Here is a 21,116-nt window from a genome sequence, read left to right as displayed (position 1 = left end):
TGCCAGAGGAAACATAGGTGTTTGTGCCAAAGTTGCTTTCTCTAGACAAGTAGTCAATATACAATTGTTGTGAATGAAAATTTGGCAAGATCACAGACTTGGGATTCCCGATGACCAATGAAAGGGATGTATATCTCCACAGTTCCATGTCTGCAGTTGTTTCCCCAAACCTCCATCTCCTGCTGAGGAAAGAGCCACCAATACCTAGCAAACACAATTCTAATTTACAGCTTGATGGTAGATATCACACACATTCGTGCTTCCTTCAGGAAGTGCTTTGTGATTTGTTGCCAAGTGTTGATGCCACTGACTTTTCAATATTACTTTAAGGTTGTTATGCTCCAAAGGGCAGGCAAAATCTTTTGTGAGCCACTGTGTAGAACTTGCAGGTTAATCTAAGTCTGCAGAACTTTTAGTTTTATAAAGCAAGATGACCTAGATTTATGATGAAAAGATTAAGAACAAGAATGCCCTTCTTGTAAATTTTTACATTCCTGATTCAATGATTATTTGTTAATCCTTGTCCTTTGCCCAATTGAACATTTGTCTGAAAACCCTGCTCTTTCCAAATTCCTCCTTCCTTACTCCTTCTTTTCTACTTAGTGGAACAGTCTCATTTCTTTATTAATTCTGCTTAAACTGCAGAAAATTGAGTCTGATAATCAGGATTGGTTGACCCATTGCTGTGATTCTATTATTTAATTTTTCTATTTAATTTTTTTCTATATTATTTAATTTTCACATCAAGCAAGCTCAAAAGTGGAAATTGGAGAAATCTCTGTGACCACTAAAACGTATAGCAGCACTATTCCTATTAGAATAAATTAGTCTCTGAGTGTCAGGAAAACTAGAATCTAATTTAGTCTTTGCTACTAATTAGCTGGATGACAAGTCACATTCTCTCTCTGGGATTCAACCAACTCATGACAAACCTAGAAAATAGCTAAGAAAAAATGTCTCCCCCTTAGCACCCCTTGGGTTGGGGAATTATTTGTGTGCAGGGGCTGCCTTGTTCATGAGAGGGCATTTCAAGGCATCACTGGCCTCTACCTACCTGATCTTGTGGCACTACGTACCCCTAAGCTGTGAAAACCAAAAATGTCTGCAGACATTGCTGAATGGGTTAGGGGAGTAAAATCTCTCCTGGTTGAGAATCACTTGACTACATGACTTCTCAAAGTGTTAAAAGTCAAAAGTCTTGATAGGAGAACTACACAGTCATTCGAGCATACAACTAGTTTTTAAGAAGCATCTGACTAGAATGTATGATGTCATTAGAGTACAAGAGTCGACGATGGCCTGGAATAAATGTTTAATACTGAGGGGCGGGAGATGTTATAAAAGGAAGACCAGGAGTTTCAGTGAGATCCTCTTTTTGGATCCAGATCTGAGAGCTATGCAAGCTATAAAAGAATTCACAGGAAAGAAATATAGCAGCCATGTGAGAAGATACTGAAATGAGAGTTGCAAGGGATTACAGAGAGCAATGTTTAAATACAGATGAGCGATCCTACTTTGAAGGGTAGGAAAGCACACATTTGGGAGTACAAAATCCACTGAACCTGCAGATTGAGATGCTACTGTGGAAAAAAGGAGCCCACCTGGGCAGAAGAGACAGGGTCCTCAGCTTTTTCTGAGTCTGGCAGCCTTCTCCCCTTGCTCTGATTTGCTTGGCTAAGAGAATTATGATTCTTGGGTTGGAATTTCCAAGAACCCATTAAAGTGAAGTCACTGCTGAGCACATTCTGCTCTGTTAGTTGTCCACAAGCCTGTTTTTCTTTTTTCTTTTCTCTTTTTTTCTTTTCTTTTCTTTCTTTTTTTTTTTTTTTTTTTGGTGACAGAGTCTTGCTCTGTCACCCAGGGTGGGGTACAGTGGCATGATCTAGGCTCACTTTAATCTCCACCTCCTGGATTCAAGTGATTCTCCCACTTCACCCTCCCTAGTAGATGGGACTACAGGCACATGCCACCATGCCAGGTAATTTTTTTTTTTTTGGCATTTTTGGTAGAGATGAGGTTTCACCATGTTGCCCAGGCTGGTCTCGAACTCCTGGGCTCAAGTGATCACCTGTCTCGGCCTCTGAAAGTGCTGGGATTAGAGGCATGAGCCACCACACCCGGCCCCACAAGGCTATTTTTCTGACTAGATTTAAACCCTTTAGAGCAAGGACCAAATCATACCAAATATTTTTTGCTACAAGCCATCATCATTGCTTGAGACACCGAAACTGTTTTTAAGGGGCGAACACTCCAGAAACAAGGAATTGAGGAAGGATCAGCAAAATGTCTGCATTTTCAGGTAAGTAACAGGATGGTGTAGAGAAGTGACTGTTTTCATCAAGTGTTAAGAGTGAGACCATGCCCAAGAGCTATGAATGGCTGGAGAGAGGCAGTGGGGCTCCCACATGCATGGCTGGAGTTCATGCAAAGGGGGCCTGGCGATAGGAAAGGCTCAGACTGCCCTGAGCAGGGGGTGAGTGGTAGCTGGGTCTGGTCTGAGGAGAAAGGCCCACAAGATGCAGGGTATGGGAGCCTTTTTCTGGGATATAAATCATCTCTTTTTCGAGGTTATAAAACAACCGGGGAACCAGGGATCTGCTGCAGTCTAGGAGTTAAGCAAGACTGTGTTAACGATGGTTCAGGCCTCCCTGAACCTTCACTGAAAACTTCCTGTTAATCCAGTGTATTAGTCTGTTCTCATGCTGCTAATAAAGACATACCTGAGACTGAGTAACTTATATGTAAAAAAGGTTTAATGGACTCATAGTTTCACGTGGCTGGGGAGGCCTCACAATCATGGCAGAAGATGACAGAAGAGCAAACGGACCTCTTACATGGCGGCAGGCAAGAGAGTGTGTACAGGGGAACTCCCCTTTATAAAACCTGCAGATCTCGTGAGGCTTACTCACTATCAGAAGAACAGCATGGAAAGACCCACCCTCATGATTCAATTACCTCTCTCTGGGTCCCTCCCGTGACACGTGGGAATTATAAGAGCTACAATTCAAGATGAAATTTGGATGGAGATACAGCCAAACCATATCACCCAGGTTGACTGGATTAGTGACTATCATTAACCTCTGCACAGGAACTTTATAGAAAAGACCCACTGTATGCCTTCTTTGAAAAAAAAATCTGGATATATATAAAATCTTATTTTTACCAGAGCTTGATGGGTTAAGAGAGAGAGAGAGAGAGAGAGAGAGAGAGAGAGAGACAGGAGACCCATGTACTACCCAATGTGTTCAGAGAGACTCATCCACATTCCAAGAAGTGGGGGTCAAAGGACACTCTCATTACTCAGTTCCTATTATGAATTTTATGTACATTATTTTATTAGTCTGTTTTCACACTGCCATAAAAAAATACCTGAGACTGGGTAATTTATAAAGAAAGGTGGTTTAATTCTCCACCACTTTTCTGCATGGCTGGGGAGGCCTAAGGAAACTTAACAATCATGGTAGAAAGTGAAGGAGAAGGAAGTACCTTCTTCACAACGCAGCAGGAAAAGGAGAGAGCAGGAGAAACTACCGCTTATGAAACCACCAGATCTCATGAGAACTCACTCACTATCATGAGATCAGCTTGCGGGAAACTGCCCCCATGATCCAACCACCTCCACCAGGTCTCTTTCTCAACATGAGGGGATTATAGAGATTATAATTTGAGATGAGATTTGGGTGGGGACACAGAGCCTAACCAGATCAATTATTTCATTTAACTTTCTCAACAGCCCTCAAAAGTAGGTATGGAAATCCCTATTTTTGGTTTGTTTATTTTAGACAGAATCTGTCTGTGTCATCCAGGCTGGAGTGCAGTGGTGTGATCTCAGCTCACTGTAACCTCCATCTCCTGGGTTCAAGAAATTCACCTGCCTCAGCCTCCCTAGTAGCTGGGACTACAGGCGCCCACCACCACATCTGGCTGATTTTTTTATTTTTAGTAGAGACGTGGTTTCACCATGTTGGCTGGGCTGGTCTCGAACTCCTGATCTCAAATGATCTGCCCATCTCGGCCTCCCAAAGTGCTGGGATTACAGGCATGAGCCACCACACCTGGCCAACAATCCCTATTTTGAAAAGAGAAAATTGAGCTCAGAATTTAGAGAGCCTGAGTTTATGAACCTCATAATGGAAGGAGTTGTGATTTATCTCAGTCTCCCTTCTCTCTGATAAGAAACAGTGTAATTAGGACCACTCAGAGACCTAACTCTTTTAATTTACTACTGGGATTATCATAGGTTATATTCCTTTCAATACAAGCTCATTTTCTAATTGAGGTAAATATACTAGTCCTCAACTCACTCAGGTTTTTAGGTTATCAAATAAGAGAAAGGCAAACTTTTATTAATTTTTTCTTCTAATCAAGCTCCTGAAAAGCTGCTAACAGAAAGGAACTCAAGATTCAGATGTTCGCCTCTTGCCCTCATCTTTAAACCTTTAGCTGGCTAATGGAGTCTGAATGGGAAAATATGAAACGATTTCTCAGACAGAAGCAGAGGCATCTTATAGGGTGGAGTGGAAAAGCTCTGGACCTGCAATCAGAAGGAGTTCAGGCTGACCCAACATTCACCAAGTGTGCAGCGTGGGCCAGTCGCTTTAGCTCTCTGAACCTCGGTGTGCCCATCTTTAATTAGGCTATTAGGAGCCATTTCCCAGTGTTGTTGCAGAAGGTAGACACACTCCCTAGATATTGACCATGAATGACGAGCATGTGTGTGTGACTCATGGCAAATCTTTGAGCTCTCTGGTTCTCAAATTCTCTTAACCCAGCAAAGCTCTGTGGTAAACTTTGTCCCAGTCTTGGTCTGGCCTTTGGAAACCTCATATTGTGAAGGTGATATGTTACTTATAAGCGAGAGCATTATGATAAAATGCTATGTAAGATAACAATTCATTTCCCTTTGAAACATGATCCTCAGTAATGGCTAAGGGTGCAAATGTGTGATTTGAATCACTCTGTGAACTCTAGTTGATAACAATTAAACAAGCACACCCACTCTCTGTGAGGTTCACTCTCCCTTTCCTTCTGAATCATGCTATTTCCATTTCCAATGAGAGGAAAGTGCAATGTGCAAAGTCTCTAATTACAAGACAGATGAGTTGATTAGGTATGTTCAAAGAATTCTTTACTTTCTAAAAGTTAGACTATTGAGTTCCACATTTTAAAATGTAGATATTTAAGAGATTTTGATTTCTAAATTCAAGTCATACATACTTTTCTAGAAATACATCTGTTGGTAAAGACAAGTATATTTTTGTACCAATATACCAACCTCGATGACTACAAAATTTTGCAGGAAGAATCTTAATATTTTATAACAGAGCTGGGGGTTTGTAGAGAAAATGCCACTGTTCCTAGATCCTGGCACTGGAATGCCTGCTTTCAATGAGTCTTGTGTGTTTCCATTCAAACTCATGATACAATTATTTATGGTTTGTCCTGGTAGACTTGGTTTTCATTCTCTGATACTCTGCTGTGTTCCACCTCCCAAGCAGGCTGGGATAGAGCAAAGGCTATCTTATTTCCTTGAAGAGCCCCAATCAATTTATCTCTAACAATTTGCAATGGCCAAATGAGAGTGTACGCATGCAAACATCCATACACATAACATACATATAACTGAAACTAAAAACTCATGAAACATTACTTACTCTCCAGCATGTCATGCTCTCTGGTATTTTTTATTCTTTTATATCTTATTTTTAAAGTATTGTGTTTCACAATCTGCTGAAAGATTACCATGCGTATTTGAGAAACATTAACATAAAACATAAGGCCCAGTCTTTGTTTTTTGTTTTTGTTTTTGTTTTTGAGACAGAGTCTCGCTCTGTTGCCCAGGCTGGACTACAGCAGTGCGATCTGGGCTCACTGCAACCACTACCTCCTGGGTTCAAGCAGTTCTTCTGCCTCAGCCTCCCTAGTAGCTGGGATTACAGGCATGCACCACCAAGCCTGGATAATTTTTTGGTATTTTTAGTAGAGATGAGGTTTCACCAATGTGGCTAGGCTGGTCTTGAACTCCTGACTTCAGGTGATCCACCCGCCTTGGCCTCCCAAAGTGTTGGGATTACAGGTGTGAGCCACTGCGCCCGGCCAGTCTTTGTTTTGAATAGCAGTGGGTTTGAATCCCAGATCCACCACTTACTTTGTGCAAGTTACTAAAAAAATCTCAGTATTCTCAACTGTAAAATGAGATTAACAACAGCACTCACTTAGGTGATTTTTGTAGAATAAAATGAAGATAAATTTGGAGGAATGATCAGTGTGTGACTGACATTGAACAAATGATAGCTCTTTCCATTCCCTGCAAAATTAATGCAGCATCTCTTTTTCCAGGTTATAAAACAAAATGCACCCTATAGAGGTAGAAAATAGAATTCCAAGAGAATCAAGAAATTATGATTCTCTATCTGTTTAAAGAATTTGGATCTCGTAGCTACAGTTAAACAAGTCTGAGGCCCTATTTCTCCCTTTGATCAAATGTAGTTGTATTAGTTCATTTTCACACTGCTATAAAGAACTTCCCTGAGCCTGAGTGATTTATAAAGGAAAGAATTTTAACTGACTCACAGTTCCATATGGCTGGGGAGGTTTCAGGAAACTTACAGTCATGGTGGAAGGTGAAGGGGAAGCAGGCATCTTCTTCACAAGGCAGCAGCAGAGGGAGAGAGAGAGAAGGGGGAACTGCCCTTTATAAAACCATCAGATCTCATGAGAACTCACTGTCAGGAGAACAGCATGGGGGAAACCACCTCCATGATCCAATCATCTCCCACCAGGTCCATCCCTCAACATGTGGGGATTATGGGGATTACAATTGGAGATGAGATTTAGGTGGGGACAAAGAGCCAAACCATATCAGTAGCCTAATAGCCAAAGAGCTGAAGAGTGGCTTTGCTCCTTCCTGGTCCTCCCTGTCATGACATCCTCTGGTTTCTTGGTCACTTACTGGATTCCCAGGGCCTTCACCTAGGTGGGTTCCAGGCCTGCCTTCATTTTAGTCTTGGGTGTGGATTTTCATGTTCATCACCACCTAGAGTGTGATTGTGGACATTGTATTTCACTTCTCTGATGTTCCATTTCATTAACCAAAAAATGGAGATAATAATAGGCATTTCGGCCGAGCACAGTGGCTCATGCCTGTAATCCCAGCACTTTGGGAGGCCGAGGCGGGTGGATCAGTAGGTCATGAGATCGAGACCATCCTGGCTAACATGGTGAAACCCCATCTCTACTAAAAATACAAAAAATTAGCTGGGCGTGGTGGCGGGCGCCTATAGTCCCAGCTACTTGGGAGGGTGAGGCAGGAGAACGGCTTGAACCCAGGAGGCGGAGCTTGCAGTGAGCTGAGATTGTGCCACCACAGCCTGGGTGACAGGGCGAGACTCCATCTCAAAAAAATAAATAAAAATAAAATAATAATAATAATAGGCATTTCATGGGACTTTGGAGGATTAAAGATATAACATATTAAAAGGGACTAGCATTGGGGAAGTATCACCAGGATGTTTTTAATAAATATTAGTTCTTGAATTCTTCCTCTTCCCACTACCTTCCATATGTACATTATTACCACAAACTCTCACTTCTTAACATGGCGAGAATGGTTACATTTAACCAATGGGCATGTGAGACTGGTTTGCTAGAATCTGAGGGTGGCCACCGATGGATAACAATTTGGGCCAAGAAAACATTCCAGGAACTCCTCCAACCCAGTCATGAAGAAGGCAGATTCTTCTTCAGTATTGTTGGTGGTTTTCAACAATACATCCTAATGAACATTTTTGATTCTATGGCTTCAATTATTCGTTCGTTCATTCTTTCATTCTTTCATTCATGCTTAGAGAAAACTCCAGGAGTCTGCTATCATGGTGGGAAACCCAAGCTCTACTACCACAATGGACAGGGCAGAATGGAGTCCATCCAGTGGCTCCTAGCTGCATCTGGAGTACGGGTAGGTCCTGAGAGGTCATCTTAAGTTGGATCTAAAATTGACCTTACCAGATACTTTTCCCCCAGAAACTATGAGATGTTTCTTACTAAATGACTTGTCAAGTGTCGTACCTTAAAGAAAATTGGCAGTTATTAAGAAAGAGATGATGAATTTGATCTAATAAATTGTTAAAATATCTTCTCATCTAAGGGCATAAACATTAAGATACATTTAAGAAACTAATCAGAATGTGTGGACTTTAACTGAACTTGGATTTAAACAAACTCCAAAAAATAATTTATGGCATTTGTATAACAGTTAGAAGCATACATATTGATTGAATATTTGATGTCATGAAAAAATTATTGTTAATGTTTCATGTGTGATAATGTACTATGGCTATATTTAAAATCGTTCTTCTGTTTTAGGGAAACACATTGAGGTATCTAAGAATAAAATATATGATATCTGGGATTTCCTCACATTATTACAAGAAGAAAGTGGGTGGGCATGTAGATGAAAACACATTGGCTTTAGCTGGTATAAACCAAATATAAAATTCTAAGCCTCATCCCCAGCCCCAACCATCTGAATGGACCCTCTTCTCAGCAAGGGCATTACTAAGCTAACCTGAAAAACCAATTTAGGCCATGATGGGAAGTGGGAAGTTGGACATGCCCTCCTCTCTTTTGGAATTACTGATAGAACAGACTCTAAGTCTGATAAGAAACATTACTTTCAATGGCAAAAACCACAATTACTTTTGTACCAACCTAATACAATTTATTTTCTCTGAAGCCTGCTACCTGGATGCTTCATCTGCATGATAAAACTTTGGTCTCCACACCCCCTTATTACCCTAACCCAGATATTCCTTTCTATTGATCCCAGGTGAAGGGGTGGCCTGCTCCTCCACACCTGTGGGTATTTCTAGTCAGGTGGGACGAGAGACTGAGAAAAGAAATAAGACACAGAGACAAAGTATAGAGAAACAACAGTGGGCCCAGGGGACCGGCACTCAGCATACCAAGGACCTGCACCAGCACCGGCCTCTGAGTTCCCTCAGTTTTTATTGATTATTATTTTCATTATTTCAGCAAAAAGGAATGTAGTAGGAGAGCAGGGTGATAATAAGGAGAAGGTCAGCAACAAACATGTGAGCAAAAGAATCTATGTCATAATTAAGTTCAAGGGAAGGTGCTATGACTGGACGTGCATGTAAGCCAGATTTATGTTTCTCTCCACCCAAACATCTCAGTGGAGTAAAGAATAACAAAGCAGCATTACTGCAAACATGTCTCGCCTCCCACTGTAGGGCGGTTTTTCTCCTATCTCAGAATTGAACAAATGTACAATCGGGTTTTATACGGAGACATTCAGTTCCCAGGGGCAGGCAGGAGACAGTGGCCTTCCTCTATCTCAACTGCAAGAGGCTTTCCTCTTTTACTAATCCACCTCAGCACAGACCCTTTACGGGTGTCGGGCTGGGAGACGGTCAGGTCTTTCTCATCCCACAAGGCCATATTTCAGACTATCACATGGGGAGAAACCTTGGACAATACCCCGCTTTCAAGGGCAGAGGTCCCTGCGGCTTTCCACAGAGCACTGAGCCCCTGTTTTATTGAGACTAGAGAATGGCGATGACTTTTACCAAGTATACTGCTTGTAAACATTTTGTTAACAAGGCATGTCCTGCACAGCCCTGGATCCCTTAAACCTTGATTTCATACAACACATGTTTTTGTGAGCTCCAGGTTGGGTCAAAGTGGCTGGGGCAAAGTGGCTGGAGCAAAGCTACAAATTAGCAACATCTCAGCAAGCAATTGTTTAAAGTACAGGTCTTTTTCAAAATGGAGTCTCTTATGTCTTCCCTTTCTACATAGACACAGTGACAGTCTGATCTCTCTTTCTTTTCCCTACACCCAGGTCTTTAGATCATAACTCTTTCAATCAACTGCCAATTGCAAAATTGTATAATCTACACAAAATCTGGAAGTCCACACTTCCAGTTGTCCTGCCTTTCTGGACTGAACAAATGTACATCTCTATATATTTGATTGATGTCTCATGTCTCCCTAAAATTAAACTATATCCCAACCACCTTAAGCACAGGTTCCCAGAATCTCCTGAGGGCTGTATCACGGGCCATTGGTCACTCACATTTGGCTCAGAATAAATCTCTTCAAATATTTTACAGCGTTTCACTCTTTTCCCTAATATTGGTAACTATTGATTCTATATGAGAAATACAAGAAAGGTCATTATACTTTTGTGTTATTTTTATACATGTTAGAAATTTATACAATAAGAGGATAAAAAGGCATAATATTAGAAAGTGAATGTAAAGAGAAACTGCGTACTCACCTGTTAAAGACTCAGTGTACTAATTCAATGATTGTTTTGTTGTGCACCTACTAAGTGCCAGATTCTGTGTGAGGTTCTGGAGGTAGACAGTGAACAAGACAGACTCAGTCTCTGCCCTCGGGTAGCCTACATATCTATAAGAATGGAGACAAGTAAACAGGTGATTAAAATAAGGAGCTTCCAGGAGAACACCCAAGCATTCCTTAGTGTTACCATATCATCCACCCAGTGTCTGAGTAGGAAATGCAGGGAGGTGTCTGTGGGACTCCATTGAGTGCTGCCCTCTAGAGGTGTCACTGAGAAAAACACGTCCTAGTCCAGACCACAGTCCCTCAGTAACTGCCTGAGAGGGTTTTCTTCCGGAGTGAGTCTTGGACAAACTCAGGAGATCTTGTCCCTTGGATGGTAGCAGAAAAAGAGGGTTTCAGGTGAGGTGGCGTCCTGTGAGGGGAACTTCCACTGAGCCCCTTCAGCCTCACAGCGCCATGTGGAACTGAGCCTTGGGACGGCACTTTCTCCATTGCTTCACGAAGGCTTGGGTCCTTAGCCTCACCCTTTCTCAATCCTACGAATAAGCACACACGAAATCCACACACCGTCATTCCAGGTTTTGTTTGTTTGTTTGTTTTGGTACAAATGAATACCCCGTTTCACTGTCACCCAGACGTCAGCTCTGCAGCTCAGGGATGTGTTCAGAGCCTGGGTAGGAAGAGTTCCGCAGGAGGGAGGGAGGGGCAAGGCTAGGAGGAACCCAGGCTCCCTGGCCTCCATCCAGCCTGACTGAAGGCGGGGGCAGGGCTGACTGCAGACCTTACTCAGGCTTCTGGGGTCTCAGTGCCCTAAGGCTGATGATCACAACCCAGTCCTCAGCCTCACAAGCACATCCCACTTGCCAGTCCCACCACCTCGTTCACCCTCCTGCCAGGACCACACACCGTTCCTTAGGTTTGTCCTGAACTGGACACAGTATTAATTGCTGGCACACCCTTCCTGCCCCCGCCTCCCCCACCCTCCAACCATGATCTCTAGATCCTGGTCCTGTGTGATCATAGATCCACAACAAACTCTGTTCCATGGAGCAAGCTAGAAACCCCCAAATTCCTGACATTTCACCATAAAGAGCTCTATTAAAGTATACTTAGCCACTGCAAACACCGCTACTATTTATTACTTGATGTATGTGGGTCAGGCCCTGTATGATGCATTTTGAAAACATTAAAACATTCTGTTAAGAAAATGTTCTATGCCCATTTTGCAGATGAGGGAACTAATGCTTAAAGATGTTAAGTGATGATTCCCAGATCACACAGCTATTACGAGGCAGAGCCAAGATTGGAACCAGATCATATTAACAGTGAAATCCTGAAAATCTTTGTAAGAGTCTGCTTTAACTTTTATTTTTATAGATTCTGCCTATTAAGTCAACTGAATCATTATGTAATAACTGATTTTCATATTTATATTAAATACCTGCATCTACTCAGAGTTTCTGATCAGATTTAGACAACCTTGCTGGCTGCCATTCCAACTACTCTCAGGACAAGGTGTAATTTATTTCAAAGTTTAAATTACTGGATATAGATCAACAAGAGAGTATACATTCAGTGATTTTAGATTGATTTAAGTTTTTTGAAAAGGATGCTATGAAATAGCAGCCATCTCTCAGAGTCCCAAAACATATATTTAACGAGCATTTATTATATACCTGCTACTTTTCCAAGTGCTTTGCATGACTTTGAAATTTAATTTTCATACCAATCTTTTTTTTTTTTTTTTTTGGTTGAGACAGAGTCTCACCCTGTCTCCCAGGCTGGAGTGTAGTGGTGCAATCTTGGCTCACCGCAACCTCCACCTCCCAGGTTCAAGCCATTCTCCTGTCTCAGCTTCCTGAGTAGCTGGGATTACAGGCATGCGACACCACACCTGGCTAATTTTTGTATTTTTAGTAGAGGTGGGGTTTCTCCATGTTGGACAGGCTGGTCTTGAACTCCCAACCTTAGGGGATCCGCCCGCCTCAGCCTACCAAAGTGCTGGGATTACAGGCGTGAGCCACTGTGCCCGACCTTTCATACCAATCTTTAAAAAAAGCTTCATAAGTATATCCATTTCACAGGTTAGGATACTGAGACACAGAGAGATTCAACAATGTGTCCAAAATCAAGAAGCCAGGACATGAAAATAGCGATATTAAACCCACACAGCCATATCATAAACCGCAGATTTTCATTAAAAATAACATTAGTCTGGGGACCCTAATTCCTTCCTCAAATTGAGAATTCTACTCTGTCATGTTCCATTTACTCCAGGAGGGGAAATTATCATTGCAAGAGTTAAAGCTGTGCAATAGCAGGACCTACCTCATGCACAGTAGGGCTCCTAACAAGTGGGGTGATATAAATTACAGCAGAGGTTCCTTGGTGGAAGAATCTTTTTTGGTCATTAGCCCATTGCATACCCTACACTAGGGACACAAAAGCTGTGGTCTGATCTCACCTAGAGACACATGCTTTCCTATGATACGACAACACCATAACTAGAAGAACTGCTTGATACCTTAACGCCAGTGACATCCCCTCCCAAATCATGACCTAATCATGGACATGGGAGAGATCAGGGTGTGGATGAAGTGAACTAAAAGATTGAGTGCTATGTGCTGTGATCCATGCTTTTTTCTTGATGAATCTAGTCTAAATTTCCAAATGGTCATGACCAGACCCCTCTGTGTGCACTGCCAAACTCAGAAATCTTCTATTCTCCAAATTATGTATCACACAGTAGCCATTCAAGGTTAAAAGTCTATAATGCTATGGAATGACCTATCAGGAGCCCATTTACTGATTCTGCTTTCGGTTTGAAGAGAAATTTCTAGAATCTGCAGAAGATTTGGAAAAGTTAAGAAATGGTAAGATCAAGTCTCTACGTGTCTCTGATGAAGGTATCTAGTAGAAGGTACACTTGCAGGTTTTAACACCAGGCCGTGTCTATGTGTGTGAAGGGTGGTAGTTGGGGTGGTGGAGAGGGAAAAAAGTGATTAAAGTAGAAAGGGTGGGGCTCCTTGAGCAGTTCTGTCAACTCTCTCCAGGCTAAAAGGGCCAGACCTCTTAGAGTATTTGCTAGAGGAGCCATCCCCAGCACCCTGAGAATGGCCTTTCCTTGCTTTCATTCTTTCAACACTGTGAATAAGCTGTGGTTGGTTCAGGATCCCATACAGCCCTCCCCATCCAAGGACACGCGCGGACATTCATCAGAGGGAAGGAGTCGAAATAGGTCCATCTTGAATTCATTTCTCTTATGAATTTGACAAGGTGAAATTCTTGCAACATTGTAGGCTTAGATAATGAGATAGTGTTGAATTGGTTGGAAGTCCAGGTCAGAGGGTGAGGAGGGACATGAGCCAGGGTAGCAGCAGTAGAGTGAGCAACACAGCACCCACCCTGCACACACTGTCCAGTGGGGTTATTGAAGAGTATACAAAGGACCTACATAGAAACTTCTCTCAGAACTGTCTTTAATGTCTTCACATCATGAGATTTACTTTGAGATATTCCCATGTTAAATGGCATGTGGCTAGTGGGCCTGCAGCAGCCTCTTCCAACTTCTTCCTAAAATATCCATGAAGATATATCAACACAAAAAATACAAGGGACCTATTATGTATCTGGATGAGGAACAAAAACATAAATGAAATAAGAGGCTACAAGGTAAGAGGAAGCTTGATAAGAAAAAGAAGGACTAAGGAAGCTAAAAACAAATTTCTATTTCCTTTGAGAGGTTATACCAGGCAATAATTTCTTTTCTATTTTATAAATTTAGTCATTTCAGCAAACATTTTTTCATGCTGAAAGACTGGGATTCATAGACATCTCACTCTCCTTTTTTTCCTTCTTTCTAAAGATGGGAGTTTGATGTTCCAGCAAGTGCCAATAGTTGAGATTGACGGCATGAAGCTGGTGCAGACCAGAGCCATTCTCAACTACATTGCCAGCAAATACAGTCTCCATGAGAAAGACATAAAGGAGAGAGTCCTGTATGGTATATTTTCTGTTCTTCCATTAACAGAGAATGCAGAGTGATTTAGGTCCTTCCTTGAGTGGGTGGGACCGTGGCAGGGGCATTATTGTCAGCATCAGGCTGGGCCTTGGGTGTGTACGCTGAGTTGCAGTATTGCAGAGTCCCATGGAGATGAGGAAACAGTGAACATGGGGTGGGTTCAGGTGAGGGTGATTCTAGAAAAGAGTGCAGTCCATGGATCGAGCACCCTGACAGAGGTTTCCAAACACGGATGAACCATGAACTCGGGAGGATGGGGAATCATGATTCCAGGTGTTCAGGTCTTCAGAGACTGGGCGCCAACAACAGCTTAGGACAAGTCATAGAATGTTTGAGAGTCGGTAGATGAAGGCCTGGGGAGAGAAGGCTCTAAAGAAGCTGAATCTCAGGTTCCAATAATTCCAAGAATGATGACCAGGAACCTATGTTACAAACTAATTATATGAACTGGTCAACTTGACTCAGGTTAGCAGAGGCTGGTGCCCAAGATACCAGGATTAACTAAAGTGAAGCATTTGATACAGGCCTAAGCAGCCACACTGATTTTGCACCAGCAAAGCTGGGAGGAGGGGTCTCCTCCCCTGTTGGCAGTTCCTTGAAAAGTCCAATATAGAGTTACCAATGACCTAACAATTCCACTACCAGGTCTACAACCAGGAGAAAGGAAAACACAGCCTCACTAATCCATGCACAGAAATGTTCATAGGAGAACTATTCATGATATGCAAAAGGTGGAAACTACCCAAATGTCCACCCATGGATGAATGGAGGAACAAGACGTGCTGTAGCAGACAATGGAATATTCTTGGACTATGAAAAGGGAGAAAGTACTGATGCATGCTACAACATGGGTGAGCCTTAAGAACATGTTCCATAAAAGAAACCAGACACCAAAGGCCACATGTTACATGATTTCTTTTGTATGAACTATCCAGACCATTTGAATCTAGAAAGTAAATCAGTTGTTGCAAGGGGCTGGATGGAGGGGGCTAAGGGGAGTGGCTGCCAAAGTGCTACTGCTTTCCCAGGTGATTAGAAAATAATTGGGAGAGCTTCTTTTTTTGTTGTTGTTGAAAATTACTAGCTTGCTTGAAAGTATATATCTTTAGAGATAGCTTTTAGAGATATGCTTTATTTCCTATTTATTTATTGTTATTTTTAATTTTTTTAGAACTTCGAATATTGAGCATAAAAATGAGCCTGAGATATGTAGTATGGTGAGAAAAGGAGACGGAAATGTTCGAGATGGCTGTTCCAGGGACTCTGCCTTCCGATTACTTAAATGGTAGGTCTTTGGCTATATGAATCATGCTAAACTCATGCATAAAGCAAACCACAGCAGAGATAGCAAACCCTATTTGTAGCATCAGTGGTTACTTGCAGTGATTCCACTAATTCCTCCCATGACTGTGACTCTGATGTTGATATTCTCTGTACCTGTATTTGGTCACGTGTAGGACAAACATTTTGGACATATATCTACCCCTGCAGCATGTTCTGAGAAATAAATGTAATATATATGTATAACTAACAGCATGACTGGCATATAAAAGGCACCCACTGGAGCTGAATTACTTTGTCACCATCTGAGGCTCTACTGTCTCAGGTGTTTAAACCATAAAATCTAAGGCAGAAGGCATTTTGACAGTTTGGTTCTTTTTGTCTTTCAGGATGAATGTAGAAGGATATATGTAGAAGGTAGGGCAGTTTTGAGTGAAAAGATTCTTCATTATGCATTACCTCCACCTAAGGAAAAAGATGCAAAGCTTGCCCTGATCAAAGGGGGAACAAGAAGCCATTATTTTCCTGTCTTTGAAACTGTACCTGGGAGCTTCTGTATACCTGAACACATGCATGGAGCTTCTTGGAGGGTGGCATGTCCAGGGAAGGCATGGAAACGCCATGCCCCTTCCCCATATCTTGCCCTAGGCATGTCTTTATCTTTTCAGTGGCTATATGATTTGAGCCTCCAAACTACAAAAGAGATTTTTTTCACCCAACTATATGGATTACCACCTAATGGGATAAAGAAAACCTAAAGTCATAGTCACTGCTGTGCCCCAGGTGGAAGCTGTAATCTGCCTGGATCACTGCCAAGTTTAAAGAACAACAAGAACAAAAACCAAGAGTGAAGGATTTCATTTAGTTTCAGGGATGACCCACAGCAAAGTTTGTACACATGGACAGAGATCCCATGATAACCTCAAACTCAGTGTACTGTGAGGCTGTCTTGAAAAACAGGCTTTTGGGCCAATGCCTATATGCTGCCCCTTTTTTTTTTTTTTTTTTTTTAATGACAACACTTCTCGATAGCATGACACAAAGCAGTACCACAAAAGACTGAAAAGAAACAAACAGGTAAGAAAGGCCTGGTTCTATTAAGGATGGTAAGCAGATGGGAACCAATACAAAACCAAGGTCCAAACTGAGAATAAAAAGTGAAAGAGCTCAAAGCAAAGAGAAAAGAGTTCAGCCCAGGTGCGGACTTGCCACAAGGCACAAGGAACCTTTGTGGATACTGCACCTGGCTGACGGCTGGGGTCCATGGCAATGGGCAACATAGACCATATCTTGTTGCAACCCCCGGAAAAACTGTGAAAGTGAATGAAGACAACCCAAATGAGAATAAGCAAAAGGTGTTTATTTCGAGCTTGCTATAGTAAGGAAGTCAGGCACCATCACTTGCGTTTGCCAGAGATTCAGAGGCAGGCGGGAAAGTCTGAGAGATTTATGGTGGAAAAACTTATGCCCTGATTGCATGTTGTTGGCATGAAGATGCTGTAAGCTGGCTAGCTGGAAGTGTGAATTTCTATGTGATTGTTCAGAGATCGATATTTTACTTTCTGTGTTTGGTCATAAACTGAAAGTGGAGGCAAAAATTAGGAAAGCTGGCAGTTATTGACCAAATGCTGGTATATTTCACTGTTGTAAAGGTCATGATAGAAGCTGTTTAGTCTATAAGGGCACTAAGAGTTTAGAGGGTTTCTTTGTAGTTTGGCTGCTATAACAAAAATACCATAGACTGGGTAGCTTAAAGAACAGATGTTTCTATCTCACAACTCTGTAGGCTAGGAAGTACAAGATCAATGTGCCAGCAGATTTCATATCTGGGGAGCTCCTGTTCCTTGATTCATAGACAGCAAATCTCTGGCTGTGTCCTCAGATGGCAAACATGCCAAGAGAGTTCTCTAAGGTCCCTTTTATAAGGGGACTAATGTCATTCATGAGATCTCCACCCCCATGACTTGATCGTCTCCTGGAAGCCCCACCTACTAACAGCATCACATGGGGGTCAGGATCCCAACATATGAATTTTGGGGAAACTTAAACATTCAATCCATAACATAAGGCAACAGAAAAATAGTGCCTGTGCATTTTTGGGGCATTGACCTTCAGGTCCAAAAATCCTTCCTTGATGTTAATTGAGCTCTTGACTCTCAAGGCATGGTATAAAAATAGACTGTGAGGAAGAATTTCACCAGTTCTACCAAAGAGTCCCATGATACATGAATTTGAACTATGTATGCTACAATATAGCATTTAATGTTGCATTTTCTTTATGTACCAAGTAATTATTTACACTTACATATGTATACACAGTCTGAAAGGGTATTTGCCAAAATATTACCTTAAATCAGTGATGCTGTATGTTTTCTCATTTTATTATTTATGGTGTGAATGTGCTAAAATATTTTAATAAATACCACGTATCACTAAAAATTTTGTTATGAAACATTTTATACATTCACAATAGTTGAAAGAAATATTTTATGAACATATATACACCAACCACCTAGACAGCAAAATTAACATCTCCTCATCTGGGCTTTACCACACGTGTCAATCACTCCACTCCTGTCTCCCTCAGTCAAACGCATTTTTTTTTTTTTTTATTTCAAAGTAAGTTGCAGACATCAGTGCAGCTCACCCTGGATACTGTGGCATGCAGATTATAACACAGTGAAATCAGTAAGCGCCAATGTTGCAAGAAAGGGGATGAATTCAAGTTCACCCAGGTTTACTTCAGATCCTAGAGCAGGAAATAAGGAGTGCATACAAGGAGAAATGAGGACTCTGATATAGTCTCCTCCTGGGGGAAGAGTGCTGTCATGAAGGTGGAGTCACTTCCCAAGAGAGATTGGAGAGAGATAGCAGAGTGTAGAATCATGCCCTGAACATCAGGGCTGCACGCTGTAGGGTCTGGGGAAGCCAGAACATGTTGTAGCAGGTGCTAAGCCCCTGGCCCATGTGGAAGATGCAAGCCGAGTGGGCGGTGTGGACACCGCAGTGAGGTGGAATGAGAAGAGAAAATGAGAGCCTGGGCTCCAACCAAGGAATTAGAAGAGCCACACTTCTTACTCTCTCAATGAGTCAGGGAACATGGAGAAAGATCCGGGTCTCTGCACCCATGCAGTGAGGCAGCAGAGGTGGGAATGTCAGTCTGGAGAAACTCAGGAAGAAGCAGGGGCCCCAGCCTGATTGCGCATGTGTTCCTGGTCTGATTCCTCCAATTATCCAGGTGTGAAAGAGCCGCGGACAAGATTATCTTGTTGGCAACAAGCTGAGCCGGGCTGACATTCACCTGGTGGAAATTCTCTACTATGTGTAAGAGCTTGACTCCAGCCTTATCTCCAGCTTCCCTCTGCTGAAGGTGACCCATTTCGTAGCCCGGAGAGGCAGCCCCACATCTCCCATCCTGGGATCTCGTATCTGGGTCCTGGGACTAGCCATGTTTTGACACCAGCCTTCTCCAGGCCTTCAGTGCCCTCAGGTCTCCAAAGTGGGCTTCCAGGCCCTGATTCCTCACAATCAGGGAAAGATTCTTGTTACGTCAGTGAAATGTGTGGCTACCTCATGAAGAGCATTTGCCTTTTATCATGGAAAGGACCCAGGGCCCAGCATCTCTCCCCATCCCTCTATTTCAACGTGGTTTCTGTTCCTGAATTCTTTGTGATGTCCTTTATCCCATATGTGCCCTTGTCTTCCCACACCAAGTCTGTCTGAGCAGGGCCCTTACTGCCTGGTTTCCTTCCCTGGGCTCTGGCTCCTGCTGTCAGACATTGATTGCGTTTCTCTCTGCACAGCTCTCCGAGTACACTGCCCCCCGCCCTGTATACCTCAGTGGGAGTGGCCCCATGGTTTGTCTTTAACATTTTCTATTTTCATTTCTAACTCAATTTTCCCATATTTTCACTTCTGCCTAGAGGCTGATCTGTGTTGATATCTCACAGGCACATTATTTTTTCTTGACTTACACAAAAGCCACGAATCCTCAGGATTGATATATAAAGAAGAGAGTAGCGAGACTGAACTAAATAAAATCTAAAATACATCTTTGGGAAAATGCTAGTGAGCTTCTTGTTCTCCCTCTTATATTCTTTCTCTTATCTTTTTTCTCTTCTTTCTCTCATATTCCTCTTATCTCTTATTTCTCGCTCAGAGTCTGTTTCCCAGCCTTCATACTGGTGCTGATGGAGGGGCCTCATTTGGTCTTTGTGTAGGAGAGGCTCAGATTCCCTGGGTGGTATTAATGGTGGTGTCAGTCCTTGGCTTCACTCTGAGGCTGTGCTTTGTGCGTTGCAGGTCCTGAAAACCAGAATCAGCAAACCGCCCACAGTGAAGAAGTTTCTGCAGCCTGGCAGCCAGAGGAAGCCTCCCACAAAGGCAAAACTTTTAGAAGAAGCAAGAGAGATTTTGAAGATTTGATAAAGCAGCCATGGAGGCCAAGAACATGCAAGACCAATATTCTAACGTTTTACACAATGAAGTGCTTTACCTAAATGTTAATTGTGGCTTTTGTGATGTTAAGACCATTTTTTTAATTGATATAAATACAGTTATACTAGTCCTCAACTCACTCTGGTTTTTAGTTTGTCAAAGTAGAGAAAGGCACACTTTCTGAAAGTCCCCTAAAAAGTTGCTAACAGAAAGAACTCAAGGATTAGATGCTCCCCTCTTGCCCTTGCCTTCCACCATTTAGTTGGCTAATGGACTCTGAATAGGAAAATATAAAACAACTTCTCAGACAGGAGCTGAGAGCCAGGTTACAGGGTGGAGTGGAAAAGCTCTGGACAGCTCTGGACCTGCAGTCGGAAGGAGTTCAGGCTGACCCAACACTCACCAAGTGTGCAGCGTGGGCCAGTCACTTTAGCTCTCTGAACCTCAGTGTGCCCATCTATAATTAGGATATTAGGAGCCATTTCCCACGGTTGTTGCAGAAGGTGGACACACTCCCTAGATATTGATCATGAATGAGGAGCATATGTGTGCGACCCATGGCAAATCGTCGTGCTCTCTGGTTCTCATTTTCTGTTGACCCAACAAAGCTCAACGGTAACCTTCGTCCCAGTCTTAGCTGGACCTTAGGAAACCTCACATTGAGAAGGTGACATGTTAGTTACCAGCAGTAGTGTTGTGATAAAACGTTATGTAAGATAAACATTTCTTTCCTGTTGAAACATGATCCTCAATCAATGCCTAAGGGAGCTTAGTGTGGGGATTAGAATTACGACACTGTGAACTCTAATCCACAGCAATTAAACAACCACACCCCACACTTTCGTGTGAACTTCACTCTCCCTTTCTTTCTGCTGAATAATGCTATTTCCATTTCCCAAGACAGAAAAGTGCAGTGTCAAAATTTCTAATTACGAAACAGGTGAGTTGATTCAGTGTGGTTTCTAAAAATTCTTTACTTTCCAAAGGTTAAACTCTTGACTCCCACATTTTAAAACGTAGACATTTAAAAGATTTTGATGTCTAAATT

At 42.3% G+C, this 21,116-nt stretch overlaps 1 pseudogene; it reads left to right on the top strand.

Annotated features, from left to right (window-relative positions):
• Positions 1 to 1,294: 1,294 nt before the first annotated feature.
• Positions 1,295 to 20,082, top strand: LOC101153003 (glutathione S-transferase A3-like; annotated as a pseudogene).
• Positions 20,083 to 21,116: the final 1,034 nt, after the last annotated feature.

This window comes from Gorilla gorilla, chromosome 5, assembly GCF_029281585.2.
Source record: "Gorilla gorilla gorilla isolate KB3781 chromosome 5, NHGRI_mGorGor1-v2.1_pri, whole genome shotgun sequence".
NCBI lineage: Eukaryota > Metazoa > Chordata > Mammalia > Primates > Hominidae > Gorilla > Gorilla gorilla.
Note: the sequence above shows the minus strand (reverse complement) of the source record. Positions and strands in the feature narration are given on the sequence as shown.